The sequence below is a fragment of the Stenella coeruleoalba genome (assembly GCF_951394435.1).
Source record: "Stenella coeruleoalba genome assembly, chromosome: 10".
Classification (NCBI taxonomy): Eukaryota; Metazoa; Chordata; class Mammalia; order Artiodactyla; family Delphinidae; genus Stenella; species Stenella coeruleoalba.
The window spans coordinates 49,735,357-49,754,410 of record NC_137156.1 but is presented as its reverse complement, the minus strand read 5'-3'; the positions used below and the strand labels follow the sequence as shown (position 1 = coordinate 49,754,410).

The 19,054-nt window shown below is 40.5% G+C and overlaps 1 protein-coding gene across 3 annotated transcripts in view; it reads right to left on the bottom strand.

The window, feature by feature from the left end:
- The window catches only part of RBMS3 (RNA binding motif single stranded interacting protein 3), a 1,083,479-nt gene extending 1,078,372 nt beyond the window's left edge, over positions 1-5,107 (bottom strand). For all 3 annotated transcript variants that reach the window (XM_079935204.1, XM_079935208.1, XM_079935207.1), the window contains exon 1: positions 4,694-5,107. The gene's annotated coding sequence lies outside the window, so the exon portion shown is untranslated. The remainder of the gene's footprint in view (positions 1-4,693) is intronic.
- Positions 5,108-19,054: the final 13,947 nt, after the last annotated feature.

Below are 19,054 nucleotides of genomic sequence, written 5' to 3'. Positions count from 1 at the left end.
AGCACCCATTCATCAAAATCTTTTTTTTTTACAATCCGTCTCCCTACAGAATTATAGCATAGAGAGGACTTGCCCCATTCTGTGATTTTAGGAGCCAATTAATTACACCAAACTCTATTTTAACTGAGAAATGGGCATAAGAGTGAACATATACTTATGGGAGCCAGGAAGGGAGGAAGGGAGGGAGGGAGACAGGGAAAGACAGCGAGCCAGTGAGCGAGAGAGAGGTTTTCACTAAAGAATTTTTTCTATGGTCCCCAAACTAATAAAGAACTAATGACTTAGATACATCTCTGGCCCCTCTGCAATAGGGTACCCAATGAGAGTGGCTCTCAAAGGATTTATCCACAAGGAAAGCAAATTCAGTCACATAAACAAGAAGGGGGGGGAACTGCTATAGATATGTCACAGCCTTATCTCAATAGGCTTGGCTGTGTATTTAGACACTTGGCTGAATTAATATATCCCACTAAGTAACCTTGCTGTCTCCTGTCGCATGCTCGGTGAACAAGAGAAAGGCAATCAACGGCAGGTGACAATATTGTATGTGCTCCTTGTTGCTGAAATCAATGACTAATCTTGCACGGCTGGAACAAATAAAAAGGTAGGGAATCTGCTCTGACTGCAGAATGCCTCATAATATTTGCATTGAAAAACCTTTAATAATAAGCTCAGCCATGGTTGTCAACGTTCTATAGAAATACAACAGATTAGCTAGTTGACCCCTACCATTTGATTAATTTATCCCTGCTCTATGTACATCCCTCTGAAAGCGTTCCTACGTGACTTTGTGTTTCAGTAGGTTGACAATCTTCTCTTTCTTGGGTTACTCTCCACGGCAACTAGGTCAGAACTCTACCCATTGTGGACTCCATCGAATGGTCCCAGTTGATTGACTATCGTTCAGTCTTGGAGACATTTTAGGGAGGTTGATAGCTGGGAACGTGGCATAGTTAGAATTACCTAAGTGCAAAAATCTTCAAAACTTAACTTTGGAAGGAGGCCTAAATGTTTAGAACTGAAACTTGTAAAATAGGCTGGAAAGACGAAATAATTAGACAAAAATAAAAAAACCTGATTATTTTTTTCATGTGTACCAAAAAAACTTTTAAAAGGTGGGGGAAGGTAGTTTAAAGAAAATTCCAGAAATGTCTGCTCCTGAGAGGTTGGAGGGGGATGGTGGAATGGAACTGCAGAGATTCTTGTGTATGCAAAATAAATCTTGCTACCCTATGGTGATAACAAGGTAAAAGAAAAGCCTTTGCTCTGAATCACCATAAAAAACAGCTTATACTCTCTAAACAGTAGTCTCCCCATCCATAAAATGGGAGTGTTATTAGAATTTTTGTAAGGATTAAACAAGATAAAGCACATAAAGTGATCATAAGTATGTCCCACAAATGACAAAATATACAATAAACATGGTCATAATTATAGTATTAATGCAGAGTATAAGTGTGCCAAATGTTGCCTACATGCCTAGGCTATGAAAGTTTACATTAACAATCAGTGTGCCACCTAGAATTACAATTCAATTCAAATACAAAACTCTTGTTCCAGTTATTTAAAAGCATAGTAAAATGTAATGATTTAAAGTTTTTATTCATTGTTAAAGCTAACTCTGAGGGGAGTTAAAAGAAAGATTGGAATATGTGAAGAATGACAGCATCATATACAGCAAAAAGCAACAATCATGAATAAAGATAGAACCTGACACATACATATGCCACAGTTAATGTCAATCGCAGCTAAGACCTATCAAAGAACAGCAAGCCAAATGCATTTTGTCTCCTCCTAATGGATTCTGTTTACTATCTTTAGCAAGACATCTTGTAACATAAGGGTGATTTTAAGATATTAAAAGTTAGCCTCTGGAGTTAAAAAGTAAAGACAGACAGAATCTACAAGCTCAGACCACCCCAGAGTTAGAAGTCTTTAGACTACCATTCAATTCAACTTTCCCTCCATGTAAAAATCCCCACCTGGAGAGCTGTCAGTTACACGTCTGAACACTAACAATCATGGGAGCTCAGTGCCTCCTAAGACTTTCTACCCCAATTTCACACAGTTCTAATAGCTAAAAAGTTCTTTGTCATGAATTACATTCCACATCCTTATTACAATTTCTACCATCTGCTAGAATAATGCAAAATTAATCTATTCTTTCTTCTACATAAAAGCCCTTTATAAATAAAAATTGTTATCAGTGTGGCCCTAAAATCTTTCTCCCTTAAGCCAGATATCCACAGTACCATCAGAGAAGTTTTGGGTTTTGTTTTAATTTCAGGGAAGTTCTCTGATCACTCTCCTCTTGGCTTATCACTGAATCAGCTACTACATACCATTCTCTGGTGTGAACTGAGAAGCCCAGCTTAGGACAGAAACTTCAGGTCTCTCAGATCTCACATTAACCTGCTATTAATGCCATCCATAGAAAAATTAGAATGCTTAACAGCTACATCATTCTGTTCCCTAGCAGAAGACTTGATTTGTATAAAAATCTGTTCATGTATATGTTGAGAGCAGCCCAGATAGGTCTCCCCATCTCTGTTCTTCTTTGTTTCCTAACCTAAACAATTGTATCTGAATTTAATCATGATAAATGGAGTTGTCTTGGTTTGGGCTGTTTGTTCCAACCAGATTAAATCATCTTGAATTCCATATTAATACGTGATCCTCAGTTTTCAGGCATTTGCACACCTTTTCAGCCTACATTTGGCTTTGTGAAAGGGGAGGGAAAGGGTAGGACAGGGCATCCTAGGCCACTCTCAGAGTAAAACCTCACAACCACATTCTTTATTGACGGAGTTCCATTTTGTCAACAGGAAATCAGTAAAAACTGTCAAATGACTTGCTGAAATTAATGAAGATCTTGATTTTTTTTCAATCATCTGATCTAGAAGTCTAGTAATCTATCAAAAAAGAAATCAAGAGTAATTCTTATGCCTGGCCTAAAGACCTAAATATAAAACATGACAGCATAAAACTTCTAGAAGAGAACAAACACAAAACATTCTCTGACATAAATCGTACCAATGTTTTCTTATGTCAGTCTCCCAAGGCAATAGAAATAAAATAAAAAATAAACAAATGGGACTTAATCAAACTTATAAGCTTTTACACAGCAAAAGAAACTATAAACAAAACAAAAAGACAACCTACATAATGGGAGAAAATACTTGCAAACAATGCAACTGACAAGGGCTTAATTTCCAATGTATACAAGCAGCTCACACATACAACTCAATAACAAAAAAACAAACAACCCAATCAAAAAATGGTCAGAAGACCTAAATAGACATTTCTCCAAAGAAGACATACAGATGGCCAATAGACACATGAAAAGATGTTCATCATCACTAATTATTAGAGAAATGCAAATCAAAAGTACAATGAGGTACCTCCTCACACTGGCCAGAATGGCCATCATCAAAAAGTCCTTGATTATTCCTCAGGAACAAATACCTTAGGAAAACTAATAATATTTATGTTATCCATTTACGACATTTTCACCTTTCTGTTTTATCCATCCCTCTTTGTTCTAGTATATTGGAGGATGTGATTTCCTTCTATAGCCTTAATTTAATATATGTCCATCTTTCATGTATAGATTATATATTGTTGAGGAAAGCAGTGAGATGCTGTCATCACTGTTTGCTAACTAGACGAGATTTTAAATAAAAACTGTAGAATGATTTTAAAATCTATGTTTATCAGCAGCATTTCTACATAACACATTAATATCTTTGTTCATTTACATAATTCACAATCATCTGGCCAGAAATGCATTTTGGAACTTCTTCTCTATCCCTTGAGCCATATATAATTTTACATTACTTGTTCCTTGAAGAACATTCTTCTGGATTCCAAGATCCAAGAAAGACAAATCATGTCTGTTCCATGTCACATCTAGCAGCATTACCTAACACACCACCAGGCTCATGGTACATACTCAAAACCTACTGTTTGACTGGAATATTAATCTGCATAAAACATAAATACTTTAATTCCATGACACTATTCAGCTCTCTATGTTCAAGTCATTAGATACTGATAGAGCCACGGTAAAAGCTAGCAATTCTAGAGAGAAAGAACACAGTTTCTGCCCTCAAAAAGGTTATCAACTATTAGGGAAACAAACAAGTAACCTAAAAATTGAGATAGATGCTGGAGAAGAGTGGATCATGGGATGTTAACAGAAACATAAAAAGGGGCACCTATGTTACCGAAAGTGGTAACACTGTTCTCTCAGGGTCAAGATTCTGAAAAAAGTATTTTATCAAGCTAGTTTCCTCCAACTGCATATGCAAAAAGAATCAGTTTTGGAGTTTCAGAAGAGTTTCATCTTAACCAATTTTCTCCAGAGTCTAAAGAATACTGTTGCCATATATTGTTCCCATTCTACAAAAGGGAACAAGAATACCAATCACACAAATGGAATATACCCTCACACACCAAAAGACAGAACAGTCACAAATCATGGAGAGGATGACCCATATGGAGTCCCAAACAAACACTTAACAACACAAACGGTCTTCAACGTCAGACACACGTCAGAGCCAATTAGCAAAAACGCCCAAATAGCACTTTGTGCTCACAAACGGGCCTTGACGTCAGAACCAACTGGCAAAACACCCAAATCACACTTCGTGCTCAAAAGAGAAGTTTGCCGGGTGCACACCGGTGGACTTACTTGGTCTTGGAGCTTGTCAGCTCTTCCAGAGGCATCTTTCCGTTCCAGCAAGGGAAAGCATACATTGGCAGCCAGTGCCAAGCAGGGGAGAAACAGCGAGGGGCCCCCAAATAAATGGTTTGAGCAGCTGCTAGGAATGTCCCTGCCAGACCCCTCTCAGGTCAGGGCCAGTGAGCCACGAGCAGAGGGGTCCTCGCAGCCGTCCCAAAGCTTCTTCATGCCGGCGGCCCTGCTCTGGAAAACCCGGGAGCCAGATATCGCGAGAGCCCAGCCTCACACTGGGAACCAAAATCTGTTAGCAAAAGTAGGTCCAGCTGCCGCTGCTCAAAAGCCAATAAAGAGACAAGGCTGGTGGAAAGGAAAGCTTGCTTTATTTTGGAGGCTGGCAACTGGTGGTTGGACTCCTGACAATCAGTGGGCAAGAGCTTTTATAGACAGAGAGAGGGGGCTACATGCAGAAACAGCACAGTCAGCTCTGACAGTCCTCTTCACACTGGTCATCGGTGGTCTGGCCACCATCATCTTGATTGTTTTAAGTACAGCTAGTCTTCAGTTCCAGGGTCGGTTTGTTCCCATTTCTTTGAGGCCAGTTCTCAGAATTGTGGCAGCTTATGTCATGGCTACAGTCTGGTCATCATGTATTAACTTCTTCCACCTGGTGGGGGTTTCAGTATATAAGACAGCTCACAGGATATGGCTCAGAATATTATCTCTAGCCCTTGAAAAGGAACAAAAGGTCCTTGACTTTGCTTAATGACTGAACTTTTATTATTTAGTCTTGTTGGACTGTTTTCCTTTGTTTCTGCATTTTCTCATTTCTCTGATTTGACTTATTCTTCGACTAAAGTTTTTCCACAGACAAAAGGCAGGCTGAGGACGTGGGGGGCCAAGGACCATAGGGTCCTGCTCCATTTCAATAACAGGGCCTGGCAGAACATGGCCAGGAAACTCTAGTTATAATCCTAAGTGGAGACTCCAGGTCTAATATACTTTTAAGCTGCAAAAACATCCATGACAGTACCTTTTCAGTATTTATCACACACACTTGAAAAGCTCATAATCTCCCCTTTTCTGACCCAAAAAACTCAGCTTATCTGTTCTCCCTATCATGATGAAATTCAGAATATATGTGTTTCCCTCAATGCCAAAAAGAGTATTTTACCACATAACAAGAGGTTTTTATATGCTCACAAAATATATTATGTATTAAAGCAAGAGAACCATCTTACAAGCGGTCCTTGTTTTGATCTGTAGAGGATTCATAGCTGAATTTAGGAAAATGTTCTTTCCTCCAATAATTGCAATATCCATCTAATTCTAGCTGAAGCAAACTCTTGTCATTCTGCTTATTCACTTACATTCATAAGCAAATGTAATTTCCTTGAGAAAAAGTATGTTGCCTGAATTGGTAAGAAAGAAATAGGTAAAGTAATTATTCAAAAAAACACGAAAAGCAAAAGAAACTTGGACTTGCTTATTAGTTCTTTGGTACGGAGCCATGATTTGAGTTGGGGAGCTTGTGTAAGTGCACATCTCATGCCTGGTTTGGAAAGAAACAAGGAACAAACACACAGCTTATGGAGGTATAGGGGATCTTCTTTTGATCAATTACTATAGCATGTAATGGTAGCTTAACATATATTCATCCATAAATATGAAATGATAATCAATCAACTTGCTGTTTATTGATAGGCACAAGAAAACCAGCAAAGATGAAAACGTGACCTCCAGTATCTGCAGCATGTGTTTCTGGCTGGCCAGTGTCTGAACTCCCTTCCTACCTTTGGAGAATTTACCTCACTTTATAAATAATATTTATAAGGGAAAAAGAACCTGCTCCAATTATAGAAGCTGCCAAAGACTCACTCCCCAGGTCCCCTGCAGCAAGAGAGAAAGGATGAGACCTACATTCTATCAAACAGGTGCACATGCCAAAGGCATTGAGTCCAGAGTGGATCACGGGCAGCACCCTGGGCCAGTGGTGGTGCCAACTGAGGACAGTGCACTGATACTCAGTGGGAACAGCCACGCCATCCTCAGCAGACTGACCCACTGGCAGGATTTGGTTTGTAGTTTCTGGCTTCCCTTTTCTTCTGCCTATTTTGCCAACCTAGTTTTCTATTCTTCCAAGCAATTCAGTGGCCTAACTAATGTAGTCTTGAAAAGTTCCTCTTCTGTTTAAAATACCCACAAATAATTTCTGTTGCTTGCCACCAATAACCCCACAAACAAAATGGTCTTACCAATGACTCTCCTCCCTGATACTAATATCTGGGCTATTATTGCATCCACCCCTCACTATGGTGATTCACCTTTTTGCATACCTCATTCTCTCGTGTGAAGTCCTTGAGGGCAGGCATAACTTTGGTTTCCTAAGTTATGTTTATAACACCCCCTTAGCCTATTGGCACATGAAAAACAATCCTCATATAAAACACTTATTCCAGGGCTTCCCTGGTGGCACAGTGGTTAAGAACCTGCCTGCCAATGTAGGGGACACGGGTTTGAGTCCTGGTCCGGGAAGATCCCACATGCCATGGAGGAACTAAGCCTGTGTGCCACAACTACTGAAGCCTGTGCGCCTAGAGCCCATGCTCTGCAACAAGAGAAGCCACCGCAATCAGAAGCCCACGCACCAAAATGAAGAGTAGCCCCCGCTCACCACAACTAGAGAAAGCCCGCAAGCAGCAACGAAGACCCAATACTGCCAAAAATAAAATAAAATTAATTAATTAAAAAAACAAACAAAGAGACAAAAAAACCCACTTATTCCAGTTCCCTGATGTACCCAAACAGGCCCCAGGGGACTAAGGAATCTTTGAATATCTGATTTTAGAAAAACCAGTTGAAACTATCAAATGCATAGCATCTATACCACAGAATTATCATTAATAATGTCTAGTATTTTATAACGTGAATAGGTACTGTCTCAACTGATCTTCTCCACATATTTGAGGAAGATGGTAAATATTTCTACCATCCCAACTCACACATTGAAACACCCACTATAATTTCCCCCCTAAATCATCCTCCTAGACTGTCAAGCAGCAAAGACACTAAAGTTGTTCCATAGGGATTATAAGGAAGATATTTTTTCACTTCCATATCCCTCTTGAGCTAACAGTTAGACTTTAAGTGGAAGATTTTGTATGATTTTATATATATAAGCACCTAGCAGCTGGTGACGGTGTGAATGTTGTTATTACTATTGTGGTTGTTGTCAGGTACTAGGTTCAGTACTTTAATCCAAAGTATTTTTTTATTTGTTAATTTTTTTATATTTCATTGAAATATAGTTGATTTACAATGTTGTGTTCATTTCTACTGTGTGGCCAAGTGATTCAGTTACACATCATTTTATCAAATACATACCACAGATCTTATGTAAGGCACTGTTCTTATCCCCATTTTACTGATGGGGAAATCGAGGCTCAGAGAAGCTGGGTAACCTGTCCTAAATCTCCCTGTTCATCCAGGATTCACTCGTACACCTCTCTCACTCCCAAGACCACCTGCTCTGACAGCACATCCTGCTTCCTTTCCCATCACACGCCTCCTGCCCTCTCACTGTGCTCTCACTTCTCGTGGATGGATGGGGCCACCGCATCACACGTAATGAAGTCGCCTCCAGCCTGTCACTTCATTACTCAGGGGCTGAATCACAGCCCTGAGCTGCACCTTGCCCCCCTGCCTCAGCCCACACAGTCCCTGATCACACACTGAGCCCCAGAGCTGTCTCCTTTAGCCCTGACAGAACCTCCCAGTTTATTTATCAGAAGAGCCCTAAGCCTTTAATAAATGACCACTTCAGAAACACAGTTTCAGAGATCTCTTGGAGGGCTATAATTGGAGATGGTATTGTCACGGGTGCGATGGAAGGCCGACTGTATTTGCTCCTCTGTCCTCTTATGTTCCCTTCAGGTACCACGTAAAGGCAGTAAAAAATAGCTTAGCCATGCCGAGATCTCCGCAAGGGTAAGCATTTCTCTGTCATTCTCTGCTACAAGGCTGAGGCCATCCTTAAAATGGAAATGCCTACTGAAATGACCCACTGGTGGCTTCCTAATGGCCTGTTTCATTGTTAAATGTCTCATTTTACCTGATAAATCATTGAACCATAGCATCAATTGTGTGTGAGGCTAAAAAAACACCTTGCTGCTGATCTTTCCAGAAACAACCCTACCCCACACACAATGCTTGTTCTTTATTCCGCATTCTGGATTAGGTGACTTGCCTGCAGATTCCAATATCCTTAGGGGAGGAGTTTTCTGTTATTTGTTCAACACAATTCATTCCACGAGAAAGCTCTGTGTACCTTGAGAGTAGCACATAAATAAAGCTACTTGAGAGCCAGAGCAAGGGAGAGTACAGAAAATGTCATGTTTTGAGAAATGAAAGATACCATGGCTTCATGAATCTGAACATCACATTCATTTTACTTTTTTAAAGATTTATTTATTTTATATTATTTTATTTTTTTGGCTGTGTCGGGTCTTAGTGGTGGCACGTGGGATCTTTTTTGAGGCATGTGGGATCTTTTGTTGCGGCACGCGGGCTCTTTGTTGTGGTGCATGGGCTTCTCTCTAGTTGTGGTGTGTGGGTTTTCTCTACTCTAGTTGTGGTGCGCAGACTCTAGGGTGTGTGGGCTCTGTAGTTGTGGTGTGCAGGTTCCAGAGGGCATGGGTTCTGTAGTTTGCAGCACGCAGGCTTAGTTGCCCCATGGCATGTGGGATCTTAGTTCCCTGACCAGGGATCAAACCTGCATCCCCTGCATTGCAGGGTGGATTCTTTACCACTGGACCACCAGAGAAGTCCCCCATCACATTCATTTTAAATTAAAAATAAAGGTATATTTTTAAATTGTGATGATTCATTCCAGGAGAGGCACTGTTTTCTTCAATGTAAATGGAAGCTTTTCATTAGCAAACAAAATTATATATAAAATAATAACTTATATGAAAAGAATGTCTTCAGAATTAGAGTATCTCAGCCTTTGGACTGAAGTATTGTGGAGTCAGTAAAATGATCTTTATGGAACTATATCATGACATGGGGGGGAAGCAATACACAAAATATTACCTATTCTTGAAATTATGACCACTCTTATACAGAAAAATTACATAAAATTTCCTAGATTTAAAGGACCTTGGGATAGTCGTGAGGCAAAAACTTGGGAGCATATACATACCAGGGGCTACAGTCCCCTGTATTAGTCAGGATAGGATGGGTTGTGCTGCAGTAACAAAGCAGCCCCCATAGCTCCATGACTGCATACATATTGTTCCTTAATCCAAGTTCTCTGTGGTCCCATTGGCTCTCCAAGGTAGCACCTTCCAAGCCATGGCTCATCACTCAGCTCCCTTCCATCTGGAACATCTGTGCCATCTGAACACACGGCTTTCAGGGTTGCCCAGGAAAGTTGGAGGATGTTACAGGAAACATTCCCTCCTGTTATGGACCAAATTGTTTCGCCCCAAAATTCATATGTTGAAGCCCTAGCCCTCAATGTGACTGTATTTGGAGACAGGACCTTTATTTTGATTAATATGAAATGAGGTCCTACGGATGGGTCCCAATCTGATGGGGACAGTACCCTGATAAGAAGTGGAAGAGGCACAGGAACTTGTGCTGGATCTCCTTCCCTGCTCACCTGTGGGACAGCAGTGTGAGGTCACAGCAATCAGGGAGCAGTCTGTAACGAGGCGGACAGCTCTCACCAGAAACCAAAGTTGCCAGCACCTATTACCACAACTGTGAGGAAACAGAGGCCTACTGTTTAAGCCACCCAGTCCATGGTATTTTGTTATGGCGGCCTGAGCTGACTAATAACATGACTGCCTCAGCTCCAGGGTGACATACAACATATCTGACCCCAGACTACTAGTGGGAACTAGTGAGACGGCTCTGTTGACAGCATGGAGGCAAGAAGTTCTATTTCTCACACGCCCAGAAGGAAAAGAAGAGTAGGTATCAATGAGCACTGGCAGTGGCTCCCACACCTCCCCACACACCTCCCAAATGAGGGCCAAACCAGCTCTGATCTGGGGAGAAAACAGACAGGATTTCAGGAAAATAAGAGAGAGCAGGAACCAGTAAGGAATTAGTGTCACTTCCATCCCTGTTGGATTGAGACCCAAGGGACAGGAAGTGTATGAAATGAGTCTTGAAATTGTGGGTAATTTTGAGAATAGATGGTGACTATGAGTCTACTCTTAAGTTTCTGAAAATAAGAGTTTCCCAAGGTCCCATATATTGTCATGACACAAGGAAGCCACATTATGGCATACTGGGGAGGTGGTTCCCAGGGGTTTACAGGGATTTTGTTAGAAGATTTAAGTAGACGATTCAAAAAGCAGTAACACCCCAAGATTGGACATAAAAATAAGCCCAGGAGAGAGTCAGCTGGTGGCCCAGACATTACACTGACGAGGGGAACAGCAGCATCTTTTTGAAGCTCCCTGGTGCTGTGTCCTTCAAGACAGCGTTCACAGTAGGAGATGCCGACAACGGCTGGGATTTATAGCTTCAATAAGGACAGCAGAGGCTGTGTGGCGTTACTTGACAGACAGAGGCAAGATGAATGAAATTACCCTGAGGAAAAGCAAAGCCAAATTGGCAACCAGGGAGTCTTGATCCGCAAAGATCTGTGACTACAGCATACAGACCACAGTATCCCAGGAGCAGGGTCTGGCATGTCAGGAAACCCTCTCCTAAGCAGAAAAGAAGTTGTGGCCCTTATGCTCCATAGCTCTAAAAATAATGTATAGCTTTTCGTGGATCTCTCTGAATTTTAGAGGCAGATCATACCACACTTGGGAATATTGCTTTGAGCCATTTATCAGGTGGCACAGAAAAGTGCCTGATTTCAGGGGTGTTCAGAGCAAGGGTGTTGGCAGCCATTCCAGGATGTAGCATAAGCTGTCCTGCCACTAAGGCCATACGACCAACAGATATCATGGTGTTAGCAACACTCATGTTGAATAAGAATGCAGTGTATTTTCCCTGACAAGCCTCAATAGAAGAGTCCAGTGTGCATACCTTGGATTCTACAATAAGGCCACATCTTTAGCAGAAGAAAACTACTTGCCATTTGAAAAACAGTTCTTGGAATTCTAAGAAGCCCTAGTAGAATCTTAAGAGCCTGACCACAGGACACCAAGGAAGTATGTGTCTGGGTTGCCCATTATGAACTGATATTATCAGATCCATCAAACCATAATGTAGGGTGGCTGCAGCAGCATCCTTCCTATGATGGAAATGGTACCTCCAGGATCAGGCACAGACAGGTATTGAAGGCACACCGAACTTACAGGAAGAGGTAGCCCATCTCTCAACTCATGTCTTACATCCTCAAGGGGACACAGATCCTACGAGAAGGTACATGGGTCCAATTCTCTGACTGATCAGTTCTGGGTATTGGTGCTGGCTGATGATGCTGCCATGTAGAAGCCTGGTCAGAGGTGGCCTTGAGGGGAACACTCCCAATGGGCAAAGATAAGAATAGGACATGTGGTCCTTGCTTTGTAACAGAGGAAGTAATGACCCGACCTGAAATGTATAATAATATCTAATTCTGGGCATTGCTGAATGGCTCTTCTTATTGGTCAGCTGCAGGGAAGGAATGAGATCAGAAGAACAGAGACAAAGGAATTTGGGGAACAGGTACAGGGGTGAACTTGTTGGAAAGGACACAAAACATGCTCATGTTCATGTTTCATGTTAGAGCTCACTTTAACGTAACCATTGCCCCAGAGCTTGCACAAAAGGCCCTTGGAACAGAGTTGCTATGGTGATGGTGACAGGAATGAAGGTGATGTATGGGTCACACAGCAAGGGACTCCTCTTACCAAGGTCACTGCTGAACGCTCAGCCTGCCAAGAGCAGAGTCTGATGCACTATCTCCCAAGGAGACCTGCCAGCCACTTACTGGCAGATTGATTTATCAGACAACTCTTATCTCAAATTTTACGTATTGGAATTGATACCTATCCCAGATACGGGATTGCCTTCCTGGCCTATAGTCCCTCTGTTGGAACCATGCACAGACTTACAGAACACCTTTACAGCTGCATATGCTACCGATCATTGCCAACTAAAAGACCCTTTTTATGACGGTGGGCATTTGATCACTTGATCCACTAACCCTACCGTATATCACATCACTCAGAAACAGGCAGCCTAATGGCATGATGGAATGGCTCATTGAAGTCTCCTATGAGATCCACCTCAGGGACAACATCCTGCGAGTCTGGGACACTGTGCTCTGGGATTATGGTACTGAAGCAATGGCTGATAAACATGGTGCTGTGTCCCTAAAAGCCAGAATCAATTGGTCAGAAAACCAAGGGATACAAGTGAGATAGACAACACTTATCATACCCAGTTTATAGTTTTCGGAATTTGTTCTTGTTGTCCCTAAAATGTTAGGCTCTGCTGGGTTGGATTCCATGTAACCTTAACCTACAACTACCACCTTGCCATTCTGGGGCTCCTTGTGACAGTAGAACATCCGGCAAGAAAAGTTGCTGTTATATTGGCAGTTCTAATTGATCCCATTACCATGCAAAGGGAGGGATGCTGTTATGAGGTGATGGACAGGAAGAAGCCCAATATGGTACCACAGGGCTTCCCTGGGGCATCATTTAGTGCTTTCATGTTCAGTAATAACTGTAAATGGGAAACTGCAGAAACCACAGTTCAACAAAGGTAAAACAATTGAGGACTCATATCCCCCAGAGATGAAGTTCTGAGTTACCCTTCCAGGCAAGCAACTTGTCTGCACTGAAGTGCTAAATAAAGATGAGGGAAATATACAGTGAGAAATAGAGAAAGGAAATGAATATTGTGGACTTAGAATGAGTTGCAGAAGTAGTAGCTGAAGCTTGTTCCATGAACCCTCATGTTTAAGCCTTTCGTAGACTTGGAGGGGTGAGCACAGCTTTGAAGTCTTTGTGAATGATTAAATATAGTGGAAAGCAAAAGGTATGGATGCACTATATTGAGTAGCTTTGTACCCTAATTGACGTCTTCCATCAAACCACTTACTCCAGCCACTGGCACAACAAGCTTCTACCTGGACGCTTTACCTGCAGTTACATATAACAGCACGACACTTCAGCTGCCTTGCTGCTTCCCTGGATCTGCTATGTGGAACATCTACAAGAACTCACTTGGCACTCACACATGGAAATCCTGAAAGTGCAAGGGAGTTAACACTTTACAAGGAAACATTTAGTGATAGGGGATGGGAGCTGTGGGTAGAAAAATGCTCCTCTCTTCTGTTCCTTTGGTGGACAATTCTGAAACACCTGATCTTTCAGAGGGATATGGCAGAATCCAGCTGCAGGGGCCTCCATTGCTGATAGGCTCAAGGATGCACAATTCCAATTTTTAATCAGGTTTTTTGCTTTTTTGATGTTGAGTTGTATGAGCTGTTTCTCTGTGTTGGCTATTAATCCCTTATTGGTCATATCATTTACAAATATTTTCCTCCATTCAGTAGGTTGTCTTTTTGTTTTGTTGATGGTTTCCTTTGTTGTGCAAAAGCTTTTACATTTAATTAGGTCCCCTTTGTTTATTTTTGCTTTTATTTCCTTTGTTTTAGGAGATGGATTCAAAAAAAATACTGCTGCGATTTATGTCAAAGAGTATTCTGCCTATGTTTTCCTCTAGGAGTTTTATAGTATCCAGTCAGATGGTTTCACCGGTAAATTCTACCAAACATTTAAAGAAGAAACAGTACAAATTCTTTACCAATTCTTCTGAAAAATAGAAGAGGAAAGAACATTTCCCAATTCATTCTATAAGGCCAAAGCCAGATAATGACATCACAAGAAAAGAAAACTTTAGACTAATGTCTATTATGAATGTAGATGCAAAAATCTTCAACAAAGCACTATCAAACTAAACCCAGCAACATATAAAAAGGAATGCAAACCATGACCAAATAAGATTTATCTCAGGAATCTAAGGTTGGTTTAACATCTGAAAATCAATCAATGCAATATTCCATAAAAACAGAAAAAAATGGGCAAAAGCCACATAATCATCCCAAAAGATGAAGAAAAAAAACATTTGACAAAATGCAATATTCCTTCATGATTAAAAGATTTAACAAATTAGGAATAGAAGGAAAGTTTCTCAATCTGATAAAGAGCATTTATAAAAAACCAACAGCTAACATCAAACTTAATGGTGAAAAAATGAGAGCTTTTCCCTTAAGATCAGGAACAAGACAAGGATGTTCACTTTCCTCACTTCTATTCCAATTGTACTGGAGGTGCTAGGCAGGGTAATCAGGCAAGAAAATGAAATAAATAACATCTGGATTGGAAAGGAAAAAGTAAAGTTATCTCTAGCATATTCAGATGACATGACCTTGTATATAGAATATCCTAAGAAACTCATTAAAAACTATTTGAATTAATAGACTAGTTCAGTGAGGTTGCACAACTACAAGAGAAATATACAAAATACAACTGTATTTCTATATACTAGCAATGAACAATCTGAAAATGAAATCAAGAAAACAATTTCACTTACAATAGCATCAAAAAGAATAAAATACTTAGTCATAAAGTATTTGAACAAATGATGTATAAAATTTACACTTCGAAAATTAGAAAACATTGTTCAAAGAAATTAAAGAAAAGCTAAACAAATAGAAAGACATCCATGTTCATGGATCAAAAGACTTAATATTAGTAAGATGGCAATATTCACTAAAGCAATCTGCAGAGTCAACACAATCCCTATCAAAATCCCAGTTGGCTTATTTGCAGAAGAAATTGATAGGCTGATCCTCAAACTCATATGGAAATTCAAAGGTCTCAGAATAGCCAAAACAATCTTGAAGAAGATGAATAACATTGGAAGACTCACTGTCTTAGTCCATTTAGGCTGCTTTAACATAATACCATAAACTGGTTGCTTATTAAAAAACATAAATTGGGACTTCCCTAGTGGCAGAGTGGTTAAGAATCTGCCTGCAAATGCAGGGGACACAGGTTCAAGCCCTGGTCCAGGAAGATCCCACGTGCTGCAGAGCAACTAAACCAGTGAGCCACAACTACTGAGCCTGTGTGCCACAACTACTGAAGCCCGTGCACCTAGAGCCTGTGCTCCGCAACAAGAGAAGTCACCGTGATGAGAAGACTGCACACCACAACAAAGAGTAACCCCCACTCACCGCAACTAGAGAAAGCCCACATGCAGCAATAAAGACCCAACACAGCCAAAAATAAATAAATTAATTTAATAAAATAAAACAAAATTTTCAATTTCTGGGGGCTGTGAAGTCCAAGATGCCTGCACATTTGGTGTCTGGTGAGAGCCCAATTCCTGGTTCATAAATGGCCTTTTTTTCTCCATGTCCTCACATGGTGAAAAAGGGATGAGTGAGCTCTCTGGAATCTCTTTTATAAGGACATTAATCAGATTTATGAGAATTCCACAAATCATGATCCAAGCAACTCCCAAAGGCCTCACCTCCAAATACATTAGGATTTAACATAAGTTTAGGAGGACAAAAGTATTCAGTCAATAGCACATATTCCCAATTTCAAAACTTACTACCAAGGCACAGTAATCAAAACAGTGTGGCAACTGGCATAAGGATAGATATGTACCCCAATGGAATAGAATTGAGAATACAGAAATATACCCTCACATATATGGTCAACTGATTCTTGACAAGGGTACTGGAACAATTCAATGAGGGAAAGAAAAGTCTGTCAACAAATGGTTTTGGGACAAGACATGAAAATGCAAAAGAATCAAGTTGTAACCCCTTCTTCACACACCATACACAAAAATTAACTCAAAATGGATCACACACCTATCTAAGTGTAAGAGCTAAAACTAAAACTCTTAGAAGAAAATATAGAAGTACATCTTTATGACTTTGGGAAAGGCAAAGCCTTCCTATAGTTAACAACAGAAGCACAAGTGACAGAAGAAAAGATAGATAAATTGGGCTACATCGAAATTTAAAACTTTTGTGCTCAAAGGATACCATCAAGCCCATCATCAAAAAATCTAGAAACAGGGGCTTCCCTGGTGGCACAGTGGTTGAGAGTCTGCCTGCGGATGCAGGGGACACGGGTTCGTGCCCCGGTCCGGGAAGATCCCACATGCTGCAGAGTGGCTAGGCCCGTGAGCCGTGGCCGCTGAGCCTGTGCATCCGGAGCCTGTGCTCCGCAACGGGAGAGGCCACAACAGTGAGAGGCCTGCGTACCGCAAAAAAAAAAAAATATCTAGAAACAATAAATGCTGGAGAGGGTGTGGAGAAAAGGGAACCCTCTTGCACTGTTGGTGGGAATGTAGATTGATACAGCCACTATGAAGAACAGTATGGAGGTTCCTCAAAAAACTTAAAATAGAACTACCATATGACTCAGCAATCCCACTACTGGGCATATACCCTGAGAAAACCATAATTCAAAAAGAGTCATACACCACAATGTTCATTGCAGCTCTATTTACAATAGCCAGGACATGGACGCAACCTAAGTGTCCATCAACAGCTGAATGGATAAAGAAGATGTGGCACATATATACAGTGGAATATTACTCAGCCATACAAAGAAACAAAATTGAGTTACTTGTAGTGAGGTGGATGGACCTAGAGTCTGTCATACAGAGTGAAGTAAGTCAGAAAGAGAAAAACAAATACTGTATGCTAACACATATATATATGGGATCTAAAAAAAAAAAAAAAAAAGAAAATAGTTCTGAAGAACATAGGGGCAGGACAGGAATAAAGACGCAGACATAGAGAATGGATTTGAAGACATGGGGAGGGGGAAGGGTAAGCTGGGACAAAGTGAGAGAGTGGCATGGACATATATACACTACCAAATGTAAAATAGATAGCTAGTGGGAAGTAGCCGCATAGTACAGGGAGATCAGCTCGGTGCTTTCTGTCCACCTAGAGGGGTGGTATGGGGAGGGTGGGAGGGAGACGCAAGAGGAAGGAGATATGGGGATGTATGTATATGTATAGCTGATTCACTTTGTTATACAGCAGAAACTAACACACCATTGTAAAGCAATTATACTCCAATAAAGATGTTAAAAATAAAAATAAATAAAAAGGGATACCATCAAGAAAGTGGAAAAACAATGTACAGAATGGGAGAAGATACTTTCAAGTCATGTATCTGATAAAAATACTTGTATCTAGAATATATAAAGTACTCTTAAAATTCAATAATAAAAAGACAAATAACTCAATTGAAAAATGGGCAAAGGATCTGAATAGACATTTTCTCCAAATATATACTAATGGTCAGTAAGCACGCAAAAGATGTTCACCATTGTTAGACATCAGGGAAAGCAAATCAAAGCCTCAATGTGATATCAATTCACACCTACGATGGTCAAAATCAAGTGTTGCCAAGAATGTAGGGAAATTGAAACACTCATACATTGCTAGTTGGAATGTAAAATGGTACAATCACTTTGGAAAACAGGTCAGCAGTCCCTCAAAAGGTTAAACATAGAGTTACCATATGACCTAGCAATATCACTCATAGCAATACACCCAAGAAAATTGAAAATATGTCCACCAAAAACTTGTAAAATATACCAATGTTCCTAGCATCATTATAATAGCCAAAAAATAGAGAAAACCCTAACGTCCACCAACTAACTGGTGAATGGATAAATAAAATGTGGTTTGTTCATACAAGAAAATGTTTCTTACAATAAAAAGAAACATAGTTCTGACACACTCTGCAATATGGCTGAACCTTGAAAACATGCTAAGTGAAAGAAGCCTGTCTCATGTGATTCCATTTACGTGAAATTTTCAGAATAAGCAAATCCATAGAAACAGAAAGTAAATTGGTGGTTACCAAGATCTGGGAGAGGGTTGGGGGGAAATGGGAAGTGACTTCTAATGGGAATAAGGCTTCTTTCTGAGATAATGAAAATGTTCTAAAACTTGACTGTGGTGACTGCACAACTTTGAATATACTTAAAACTATTGAATTGTACCTTTTAAATGAGAGAATTTTTTGTTATGTGAATTATATCTCAAGAAAGCTTTTTTTTTAAAGGATGAAGAAACTAAAGAATGCACCCTTGCCTTGGCTTTTCCTCTAATCCTGTTTTCGTCTCTCAAGCCTATTCCCAGGATCACGCTTCGTAATGAACTAGCTGCACGCAAGCCCTGATTCAGGCTCTGCTTTCTGGAGAGAAGACAGGATGGAGATAGGTGCTGGTGAGTGAGTGAGTACTTTTCTCCTTGGAGAAAAAGTGAAAAGGTGGTACCACTACCAACATCGTCACCGGGGTAGTTGTACAAGGTTCTTTACCTGTTGTGCTTTCTTGCATTGATGGAATAAAGGGCAAACCCCA